At 34.8% G+C, this 12678-nt stretch overlaps 1 pseudogene; it reads right to left on the reverse strand.

Annotated features, from left to right (window-relative positions):
- Window positions 1-535: 535 nt before the first annotated feature.
- LOC114178866 lies at window positions 536-1998 on the reverse strand (annotated as a pseudogene).
- Between the last annotated feature and the right edge of the window lie 10680 nt (window positions 1999-12678).

The following is a 12678-nucleotide window of genomic DNA, read 5'->3' on the forward strand; positions in this document are numbered from 1 at the left end:
CTTAAACTATTATTTTATGATGCCATTGTGTTAATTACTTTAACTTAAATTATTTTATTACTAATAGACTTGCTTCACACATTGGAACAAATAACTTGATTGATTTCTTAATTTCCACCTACATTCTCTCTTTCTTACTTCTTTCTCCGAAGCCAAACAAATCTAAAACAGAGTAAGAGATTAGAAATTATGACAGTAGAAAACAGCATTGTTCTTTTCAAAATGAGAGTCGGCAGTTGCTAAATGTAACTTCAGGGGTATGATTGTGTAATATACAATCTAGAATCTTTGACTTAAGGTATTCAAGCCACTACCTTTGACTCAGAGGTGAGAAACTTAATCACTTTGTATTAAAACAATTAAACTGTACTTCTTTCTCATTTTCAAAAGATAGGGTTAATTATTTATTTGGTTATCAAATTTTTATAATCTTTTTCTAATTCTTAAAAAGAATAAAACTTTAATATTTATAGATTTTATTATTGAATAATATAAGCTAAAAACTGTTAACAGAGGAAAAATATGCAGAGAAAAATCATGAAGAAAGTTGTTTAGAAATTAAAAATGAAACTAAAAGACAAGTTAACCTTTATTAATTACTTCATATTAACTTCAAGGTTGGCGTTGCAGCATAAAAGCTTCCTTGAGCCTCTTCTTTTTCCCCTGTTGTCGATAGAATTCTTGCATATATTCCTTGTACCTGTAGTTTCTGTAGATCGGAGGGTGCTCCTCATCTGTCATCTCCTCCATGGGGCCAATAAGTGTTTCATCATTCGGTGCGTAAAACATAGCCAGCGACAACCGTGGTAGCATCTTGTTAGTAACTGCTCTGTGAACTGGACTCTTGTACCTCCCATTACTCAGTAACTGATGTTTATCAGTGTCCAAACAATAACCATAACTGTAACAACATCGATTCATGACCTTATCTCTAATAGTGTTATCTTGAATCACGATCAAAGTATAGTACATACCTGGATCTGATCAGCTAAAATGATGACGAAGGCACCGGGGAGAGGGTCAACCGCCACCCAATTCTCATCATACTTAACTTGCAAGTCAGGGACTCCATTGAACTGGTGCAGTAGAGTGAGTCCAGTGATGTCGGCGTGCTCATTCAATCCCATGGTGAGGTCCGGTTGAGGACATGGTGGATAGTAATTTGCTTGTGAATAAAAGTTAGGGTTCTCACCTAACCTTCTCACCAAGGCATTCTCCTCTAGACCCAGTCCTTTCGACATCAAACTCAAAACCCTATTCATCACACTGCCTATCTCCCTTGCATATGCACTCAACACATCTCTGTATCCAATCCCACAAATTAAAAAAATTTAAATCATTGCTTTCACAACCAACAAAAAATTGAAAATCTCACGAGATTATTCGTGGTTGATACCAATACTCCGGTGGTTTTGTTGGCAAGTGATGGGTGAAATCCTCCGATGGATGCCAAGGGTGAGAGAAAGTTTCGCTCCACATCGTAACCTTCGTTTGCTCATCATCATCACTCTTCAAATAGTAGTTGAAGATTTTTATTCGTCGAGAGTGATCTTTCGTTTCGTAAATGGCTCTTTCTTCTGCAGGCAGCTGAAAGAATTTGCTTACAGCAACAGAAACGCCGTGGCATAAATCTGGTGGAACTCCATGGTTGATGACCTGAAACATTCCCACTCCTCTGCATGCCTCTGACACAGTTTTCACCAAACCATTTTCGCACTCATCATAGCCTTTCAGGTCAACGATGGGAACCACATTCACATCGGAAACCTCTGAAAGACATGGCCGTTGCTCCTCTGGGAGAATGAACTCCGGCGAAAGCCTCAAAACAGTGTTATTTGCTAAGCGATATGGTTTCTTCACTTCCATCTCTCTGAATTGCTTTTTCAGAATAAGTTTCATCCATTAAAAACCATGAATCAGATTACTATTCTGCTAATAATTTTTTTACTTTTTTCGATAAACATTGCGTAGCGTGCACACAATGAAATACATCCAAAATCAGCATCTTGCCTAGATAGACTTGATTACAAAACTGTTTAGTTTCCTTGTTGTATCGTCACTCACAATGTTAAGTTTTAGTTTAATGTGTATTTTATAATTAATTCTTTATTTGTTTAGGTTTAAGTGTGGATACAATATTTACAAGATAGAAAATAAATTTTTATTTTCATATATAATTTAAGATTTTATTTTAAATAATATCGTATAACATTAAGATGATACAACACGTGAAAGTTTTATTTTTACTCTCTTCATATGGTTACGCTTTAAATCACTTTTTTTAGAGAATGATATTACAATTTTTATGTTTTGACTTTTATTATTTATTTTTGAGGGTCATTAATTAATATATTATATTTTTTTCTTTAAAAAAATTAATAACTTACACTCAACCACCTTAGAAAGTAAAAAAGTGAGTAGAAAAATAGAAGTTAAATTATAAATTTCCTTCTTCTAATATGAAACGTATTTGATATAAACTATGCATTGTGTTGTTTATTAAATAAACCAAGTGCACAAGCTGAACCAATGACTTTGACTTGGCATAACAACATATCAAATTGCCACACTTTTTTATTCTAATTGCAGAGTGCCCCTTTTGTTTATTTAGACTAAACCCTTTACCGTTAAGAAATTGCGATGCATCTTAAAACCTTATTTTTATTAAATTGTGTTGTCGACTTATTTGATTTTCGTTTAATCTCAACCCCTTTGATTAATGATGGATTATATGATATCGTCACTACTACAATTTCTTCCCTGAAACACTATCTAATCTCTAACTTTTAAAATACTCTGTATGGTTGCAAACAACAGAACCCCCCACTTTTTTTCTCAAAGAAAAATCCATCAAGGTTATTTCCCCCTGCACCGCTTTTTTTTTTTTTCTTTTTCTTCCTCCACCACCGTAAAATTCATAATCTCAAATTATCCTTCATTAAACTACAATGAAAAGGTAAAAGTTACAGCTTATCTCATTTTTTTAATTGTGCAATCCAAAATATATTTTCAAATCTAGAAATAGGTTTCAAAATATGTGTTTTGAAATACATTCAAATAATATATTTGAAAATGTATGTTCTAAATTTTCATATTTAAAAGATATAATATAACAATTCATAATACATTTTAAAAAAAGTATTCCAAATTTTATAAGAATACATTTAGAAAATACATACAGTTTCAATTGTGTAATTTGATAGATATTTTCAAATCTAAAAATGCATTTTAAATTGTATAATTTAAAATGCATTTAAAAATTAAAAAACTTCTGAAGTAGGTGTTCTGAAAAATATTTCCTCTTTACTCCTTGTTCTTCTTCTTCCGTACTTCTTCTACTTTCTCTCCCATTTTCTTTGACTTTGTCAAGTCAGAAATAAATATTGTAGATATATTTATCAAATGGTTGATGCATCAATAAGTATTTGAGTCATCGAGGGGAATGAGACTATAGCCCATAAATTAGTTGTAATAATGGACACTCATCTTCACATGAATGACAATCCCATGGAATGGAGTTCAATGGGTAACAATAAAGTTGTTGTTGACTAAAGTACACCAACTAATTTGATTAAATTTTATGTCTAATTCCTTTGACGATGTGTACTATAAATTGTGACAATAATTAGGTTGAGATATATTCATTATTAAGGTTTTTTTTAAAAAAAATACTTCTTAGTAAACCCAATGACAATTTATTGTAGGGGTGTGAGTCACAAACCACCTTTTGATAGTTTACCTAGTGAGTGTGATGGTGGGGCCGCCATTGTCAGACATGAGGAAGTCTCTAGGTGACACTCATGAAACAAGATACATGCACAAGGCCGTAATGTGCACCCACTGATTAGAACCTAAAATGAACACTGATATTGTACGTATTATTTACTAAAAATCAGTCACAGGGGATGTAGCTCAAGACAATTAAGTCTCTGCATCTTCTCGGGTGGAAGTTTATAAACACTAGGTGTAAGGCTCAAATCCAGAAGGTTCCTTATGTTGAACTACAATATTTTGTTTTAAAAGATAATATATTTTCTTTTATTTTATTTTTTAAATTATGTGGGGATTGATGGAAATATTTTAATATAATTTAAAAAATAAATAATTAAAATAAAAATTCTACTGTTACTAAAGTTTTCATGAACTTTTAATCTTAGTTAATGTTATTTATGACTAACAGCTATATTTTTATTACAATTTACTCTTATGTCTCCCTTTTCTACCTATAAATAACACTTAGGTGCATGAAAACAGATACAACAATATACAAAAAATACTAGAGTTTTCTCAGGAGTGTTATTCTTCATCTTTTTTTCTCTATACTATCTCTTAAAACAGTAGTGTTATAAGGTTCAGAGATCCTCTGCTGCACTCAATCGAGGTTGTTGTATTTTGGGAGAGAAACACATATGATTTTTTTTTTGTCATGTGCAGTAGGACGTTTTCTCTCCAAAGATAGCGTTATGCGTGTCCCTCAACCCAGACTATTTCTACTCTTTATCTCATTTATTTAATATTTATTATTTATTATTGTTATAAGACTTATAGGATCTCTAATTAATATTATTTGATTCATTTATATGTCAATATTATTATTGCTCTAATAATAATAATAATTATTATTATTATTATTATTTTATTATTAATAGTATTGTTTGTTTAATATTTTTCTAACACTATACACAAAAGAAGAAAGTGAGGGTAAAAATGTCATTTCATCATTGTTATGTAGTGCAAAGAAGCATTAGGAAGTTGGTTTTTTAATCGAAAATACATGAAGGGTCTCCATGGTGAGAAGAAGACGTCCAGTTCAGTGAGAGTATTATCATTTGTGGTTTGGTGCACTACAAAGAAAAAATTTGCAACAATAAAGGTTTCTATGAGTGCAGTTGAAGTCCAACCAAAGCTATAACAGATTTTGGCTTTTTTTTTGTATTTTAGGGTCCCTTTGACCAAAAAATTGTAAAATGGGGTCCGTTGATTTTTTTTTTTTAAATTGGGTCAAGTCGTTAACTGGGAAGACGACTTCCGGGATGAAATTGTCCTCTACAAGGCTTGTTTCATTTTTTTTTTAAATTAAGGTCGTTGCGTCAGATAACGACTTCTATTTAATAAAAAGTGAAGTCGTCCTGTAACATGACGACCTCACTTTTCATTTTTTTTTACTTTTCAGTTTTTCAGTTTTAATTATTTATTATTTTTTTCCTTATTTTATTTTTTAAATATTTTATATATTTTTTAATTTAACTGTTTTGCTTATTTTATTATTTTCCAGTTTTGATAAATTTTTTTATAATTTTTCAGTTTTCATTATTTGTTTTTTTTAAACGGATGAGTTTTCAATATATTTTGAATTTTTAATTTTTTTTTCAAATTTTGTTAGATAAAAAAATTATATTGATTGTATTTGTAATTAATTTTATTCCTACAATAAATTAACTTCATAAAATAGATTAGATAATATAAACTTACATAATAAAAATAAACTAAAATTGGATAAAACAATAAATTACTGACGATAAAGACAATTTCCTCTATGATGTCCTTCATTCTTACAATATGAACATTTACTTCGTCTGTTGGGATTTGGTTGATCCATTTCATTATGGATTCTATTAGTTGGTGGTCTTCCCCATACCCTACGACGCATGTTTGGGTCTGGAATGAAATTTAGTGTGGTGTATGTGGATCAATATTATTTATTCTTAACCGGATGAAATTGTATTTCATATGCTTTGTTGATGTTGTAGAGGCTATAAACTGGATGGATATATGAGGTTAGATCTACATGGGAGAAAGAGCACACAACTATTACATGATGACAAGGCAGTCGAAGAGCTTGAAAGTGACCACAATCACACCACCAATAATTTAATCTAATTGTAAAAGACATTGGTAGGCGGTGATCATGTGGAGAAAACATCTCTTGAACTTCAAATTCATTATTTTCTCTTGAGTATCGACGGACTTGACACATTCTCGCTTGTTTTTGATTTTTTCTAATAATAGCAATAATTTCCTCGGGATACTAGTGGCCTGCTCGTAACATAGAGTCTACCTTAACCTCTCTCTCAACAAACCATGTTGCGGTCCTTTCAAATGTTGCTTTAATTAAAGCACAAATTGGTAATGAACGAGTTCTTTCTAAAACAGAATTCATACATTATGCTAGATTTGTTGTCATGTGTCTAAATCCACTACCCCCATCGTAGGCCTGAGTCCACTTTTGTAGTGGTATCCTATCAATCCAAGTTGTCACTTCGGGTGAATGGGATTTCAATGCCGCCAATTTTGCATCCAATAAAGGTTGTTTGACTTCGTAAGCTGTTAAAATGCAATTATATTAGTTAGTTTAATTTAGGAATACCATTTTTGATGAAGAGATAATATGGTGAATGAAAAAAAAAATTATTACCCATATTCTTTAACCGACTTTTCAACTCGTGATTCTTGAACTTTTTGTTGAAGTTTGAAGCAATATGGTGTATGCAGTATACTGATTGCAGACCATTTGCTTCCCATTCTACTTATTCATATTGTAGTGCTGCCAATATGCCTTTCCCCCTATTCGTTATCAAACAGAGGTTTGATTGTGGTGTCACGTACTCCCTTAGGAGTTGAAAAAACCATATTAAGGCCTCCTTTGTTTCTCCTTCCACTATCGCGAAGGCCAAAGGGAATATATTACGTGACTCATCTTGAGCGATTGTTGTTAGCAATGTCCCTTGATATCTACCTGTGAGAATGTCACATCTACTTGGACAAAAGGCTTGCAATAATTAAATCCTTGGATGCATGGTCCAAAAGACCAAAATACTCGCCATAATATAGCAAGAAGGGTCAGGTTCGTCATTGACAACTACAGGAGGTCCTGTGCATTGAATTATTGTGTCGGGGTTACTTTCTTGTACAACTTGATACCATCGTGGAAGTTCATTGTAAGACTCTTCCCAATATCCAAACCCCTTAGCAAGGGCCTTTTGGTTACCATTCCAAGCTTTGTCGTATGAAATCGAATATCCGAAACGATTTTTTATTTCGGCTATCAAACTTTTGATAGGTACGGAAGGGTTTTCCTTTACAGAGTTCATGACTTCATGACAATAGAACCAATTTGGTTGGAATCAAGATTGACATGATCTGCAGGTTGCATGGTTGACAAACATGTGTGTGAACCGTCAATCTTCCTTATTTCCCACTTGAAACTGCGCTTGTTATAAGAAGCCCGTAAACGCCATGGGCAACCCTTTTCGTAGTCGATACATTGACATATATATTTATCATATTCGCTCTCAAGAACCACAAATCTAAAACCATTATCAATATGGTCTTGCTTTATATATGACATTGTCGACTCCTTTGTGTCAAAACACATGACGATACTTAGTTGTTGTTCACTCGCTGGAATTGAAGTTTGAAAGGAAGTGTGACTTGAGGAGCCGCTTTGACTTGATGATCCCCAAACCATTGTAGGGACTGTGTACTGGTTTGGCAGTTAGGCCCACTGTGAGTATTGACAATTATTTGGAGTTGGTTCACCTATGGTATCCATCTCATCCTCACTAAACTCAAAAAGAATATCAGGATACTGATTACACGAATCAACCATTGTATGAAAATTTCACCACCAGAGAAATAATAGAAATTATGGCTAAAAAAGTGTTGTGCACGAATAACTTTTCACACATAAGTACACGTTTGAAATGGGTATGCATCAGAAACCCTAATTTACTGAAACCGTAATTAATGTCAACGACTTCCTCATTTAATTTACTGAAATCGTAATTAATGTCAACGACTTCCTCATTTAATTTACTGAAACCGTAATTAATGACAACGACTTCCTCATTTAATTAACTGAAGTCGTCATCAATGAAAACGAGTGCTTTAATTTTGTCTGAAGAAACCATATTAAATGAACTGGGTGCTTTAATTTTGTTTAAAGAAAACATATTAAATGAACTGAAATGTAATAACTCGCTATAATGAAGCCGCTGACCACAACCACGACATTAATTATCATACTAATGGGAAACCGGTCCAGTAGAGGACGATTTTGGTTTCATTTAATAGAAATCGGTCCTAGCAAGCACGGTTTCATTACACAGAAACTAGTGTTGCTGCGCACGGTTTCTCTCTGCTCATGTGTTGATTCACGTTCACGGGACCTGCCTCTTTCACGGGACCTGCCTCTTTCACGGGTTTGCTTCCAACAGTGCACTGCACAGATTCCTTCCTGTTCAATTTGCATGCAATGGTCTACTACGACAGCTTTTCAACAATTATTTTGATGCTTTCAGAACCTCATTCATTGTTAATTTGAATGCAGGGTACAATAATTTAGGGAGTGCAACTGGACACCAACCAATGCAGTAATATATTTCATACATTGGCTCATTTCATACACACTTTGCTCTCACTTTCCTTGGGTTGCCTCGTTACAATTTGCTCTTGTTTTCCAGCAACACTTCTTCACCAACTTCATTGCTACTATTTTCAAGGTTTGCATTTTTTTAACTTTTAATTTGCAAATCACATTTTAGTCAATAATTATGATGTTTATAATTAATATTTTCCTCTTACTCTAATTTCCTTTCACCCACTTTTTTTAAGCATGGTTAACAACCGACACCTTCCCCCTGATATGTCACTACTTCGCCTTCAGCATGAACATATTACGAAGGACTTATGGGAAGGCAACGAACGAGTTCTTAGACCAAGACGAGCTGGAGTCTGGATTCTAAACAACCAAGATTTAATTGATCCGCGTGTCAAATTTTTAATGGAACTGGCTGGTTTTGGAGACGCATATTCCAGACATGGATGTCAACCACCTTCTAATCACTTCCTTATTAGAAAGGTGGAGGACAAAAATTCATACATTCCACTTCCCACATGGAGAGACCACTATGACATTAGAGGATGTGGCAGTCCTCCTTGGCCTACCGATAGATGGAGATGTGGTCACCGGTCCCACCATCGTGCAAGACATATTCTCGATGTTCCACGAACATCTGGGGATAATTTCACCACCGACGGTGATAAGAGGAAACTCAATTAGAGTTTCTTGGTTAAATAGTACTTTCCAACAACTCCCACAAAATGCAAACAACAATGTTATTGTTCAATATGCAAGAGCGTACATACTAACATTGATTGGAAGCATTTTAGTGCCAGACACGTCTACCGCAAGGGTACATGTGATGTGTCTTCTCAAGCTAGTTGACTTGAATGTAGTCAACAACTATAGTTGGGGGTCTGCAGTTTTGGCCCGTCTATATCGTGGCCTAGATCATGACATTCACCTAAGGCAAGAAAATATTGGTGAATGCATGATTTTGTTACAATGTTGGGCTTGGGAGAGGATCACTTCTATAACTCCATAACTTGACCCTTTAAGTGATGAGGAAGTGGTTGTAGGGGATGGTTTCCTCGTATGCAGAAGGTAAAAACTAACTTTCTAGCAATTATTTGTTTTTTTATTCTGCTTTCCTTGTAATTTAACTTACTTCAAATTCATACACTTTTTAGGTGGATGAACCAAGCAGATCGGAGAAATGCTGGTTCTTTATTAGTTAGTGAATTTCGCTTGAAATTTGATCAAATTCGTACAAGACAGGTAATAATTAAGTTAAGTAATAATTTATTTTTCTAAATTTGAAACTAATGTCTACAATTTTTTTCAGTTCTTGTGGAGGCCTTATATTCAAAATGAAGTTCGTCGATTGATTGCGGTTGACATCCCTATAGTGGCTAGAGCAACAATCCCTATAATTTGCTTCGTGACAGTCGAATTCCATCAGGCGGATAGGGTCATGCGTCAATTTGGTTTAAGACAGAACATCCTGCCTGACCCAATTAACCTCGATCAAGTCCACAGGGATGACTTGAGGGGGAGAAATGAAAGAGATTAGGTGGCACATCATCACCGTTGGATTGTAATTTGAAATGACCGACAAAATGGGGTCATTCAAGGTACACCATTTAGCGGAAACAGCCATTTGCGTGATGAAACACCCTACATGCAATGGTATATAAACCACATTATCCGCTATATATCTCCAAATACGGAATCTTCCGACGATGAGGTCAATTTTACTACAATGTCGTACATCTCTTTATCATGCGTACTTATTCGTGGGAATGACCTTGCTATTTATTTTACAGTATGATATGTCACAAGAACCATCCCAATTTGCTTCACAACCCTACACTGGCCATATCGGGTCTTCTCCAGATTTTATACATCATCCCCAACAATTTTTTGGGCAATCGTCTATGGGTCACGGTTAAATGTTTGGACATCCATACCCTCAGTTTGGCAACCCATCAAACACCTAATTCCAACATATCCCTTCCTCGTACGATTTCTTCCTGCATCAGTCAGGTTATGGTGCTGTCCATCACAAATGTTTGACACTTCAACCATGACACCACCATTCGCCTATTATCCAAGATTTTCTTCATCAATGTCATTCTATCCTCCGCCAATGCCTTCTCAAACTCCTCAAACAACGGTTCACCAGCCCCAATTTTCTCAAAGTCATCAACATGAATATGATGATCATGATGAACCACACCAAGAACAACCACCAACACGACCAACCAGACCCAGAAGACGACCTCCATGTGGAAGTGGAAGACATAGATGATTTTCTACTAACTTAATTGTTGTATTTTAATTATTAATCAATGTTAAAATATATTAATGTATTGTTTATTTCTATTCTATTAATATTTTTTACTGATTATTCTTCCAAATCCTAAAAAATAATCAAAATTTTTTTATTACGAAAAAAAAATGAAAAAGTGAAGTCGTCTATGTGTGAGCACGACTACACTTTTTTCGTTTCAAACAAATCGGTCCTCTGCATAATGACATCATCTTTTTAAAAAAAAAAATTAAGAAACCGGTCAGAGAGATGACGACATTGCCTCTGATATCGTTACCCTCCCTGACGACTTGACCTACTTTGGCAAAAAAAAATAAATTAACGAACCCATTTATGCAAATTCGAGTTTCAATAGACGCTAAACTACAAAAAAGTTGCAGATTTTACTACATTCCCACGGAGTTAACCACGAAGCCGACCATGGAGTCAAGTACTTCATTAAACCGATTGAAATTTTGATGGAGAAAACAATAACAAACAATATACCAGAGAATGCAGCGGATATAATTTCCCCTAACTTGCAAGAATCTATGAGGAGCAATAATCAAAGAGCAGCAATAATAAATCACCAAAAGAACAAATAAAGGCACCAAGATTTTTAACGTGGAAAACCCCTCAAATCAAGGGTAAAAACCACGAGTCGTCCAGACCAAAGAAATAGCTTCACTATGATCAACAAGAGTACAAAAGAGTCTCAATCAATAGCACAAATTAGTGTCAACACCCAACCAAATAACAAAGCAACAAAGCTTTCAGTGTAAAGTGCACCACTAAATGACTTTACCTTTAATGGGCCACAAACATCAGAATGCACCAATTCAAGCAATTCTGACTTCCTTGAGGGAGGATGCTTCTTAAAAGATACTCTGGTTTGTTTACCAGCCATGCAATGAGAACATTTCTCCAATTCTGCATTTCTCAATCCCATAAGCACATCCTTTTTAGCTAAGCAGTTAAGCCCTTTCTCACTTATATGACCAAGCCTCCGGTGCCACAAAGATGCCTCCATATACATAGCATTCACACTGTCTTTAGCAACCAAAGCTTTAGTCCAGTACAATTTAGATTGTTTCTCCCCTCTGGCCATAACCAAGTTACCTTTAGTGAGCTTTCATTTACTAGAACCAAAGTGGTTGTCATAACCACAATCATCAAGCAACTGCACAGAGATTAAATTAAAACGGACATCCGGAGCATGTTTGACTCTTTTAAGCAACAACTGCACTCCCATGTTGGTTTGCAGGCAAACATCACCAACATCAATCACTTTAGACTCACCATCATTACCCATCTTCAACACTCCAAAATCACCAAAAGTGTAAGATGTGAAGAACTCCTTCTTAGGTGTAACATGCAGTGTAGCACCACTATCAATAATCCACATGCTCTCATCAGATACAAGATTAACGGACTCAAAGTCACGAAGAAGAACAAGATCATCATCTGTAGCAGTAGTGACACGATAATCATCATCATGGTCATTCTCTCTCTGTTTGCCCTTCTTGTCTTTGTTCTCCTTTTTCCACTTAAAACAATATTTCTGAATGTGCCCAGTTTTATGACAAAAATGACACTCTAAATTCTTGTATCTTGACTTGGACTTGCTCCTACTCTTCTCTCTACCACCTTTATGTTCCTTTTTCTGACTTCTCCCCCTAGCTTCTGTAACAAGCATCTCAGACTGAGATGAAGAACCATGTGCCTTCCTTCTCATATCTTCATTAAGAGCACCGTTTTTTGCCATCTGAAAAGAAACAACACCATTCGAGGCAAAGTTCATAATTGAAACCCGAAATACCTCCCAAGACTCTGGTAGAGTATTAAGCAACCATAATCTCATAACTTCGTCATCAAACTTTATGCCCATTCTTGACAATTGATCTAGGAGCCCTTGAAACTCATTTAAGTGATCAGAAATAGAAGAATTCTCCCTGTACCTCAAATTCATCAAGCAATTTAACAAATACAATTTATTATTGCCCGACTTAGAAGCATACAAAGACTC

Source organism: Vigna unguiculata, chromosome 3 (genome assembly GCF_004118075.2).
Source record: "Vigna unguiculata cultivar IT97K-499-35 chromosome 3, ASM411807v1, whole genome shotgun sequence".
In the NCBI taxonomy this organism is placed as follows: Eukaryota; Viridiplantae; Streptophyta; class Magnoliopsida; order Fabales; family Fabaceae; genus Vigna; species Vigna unguiculata.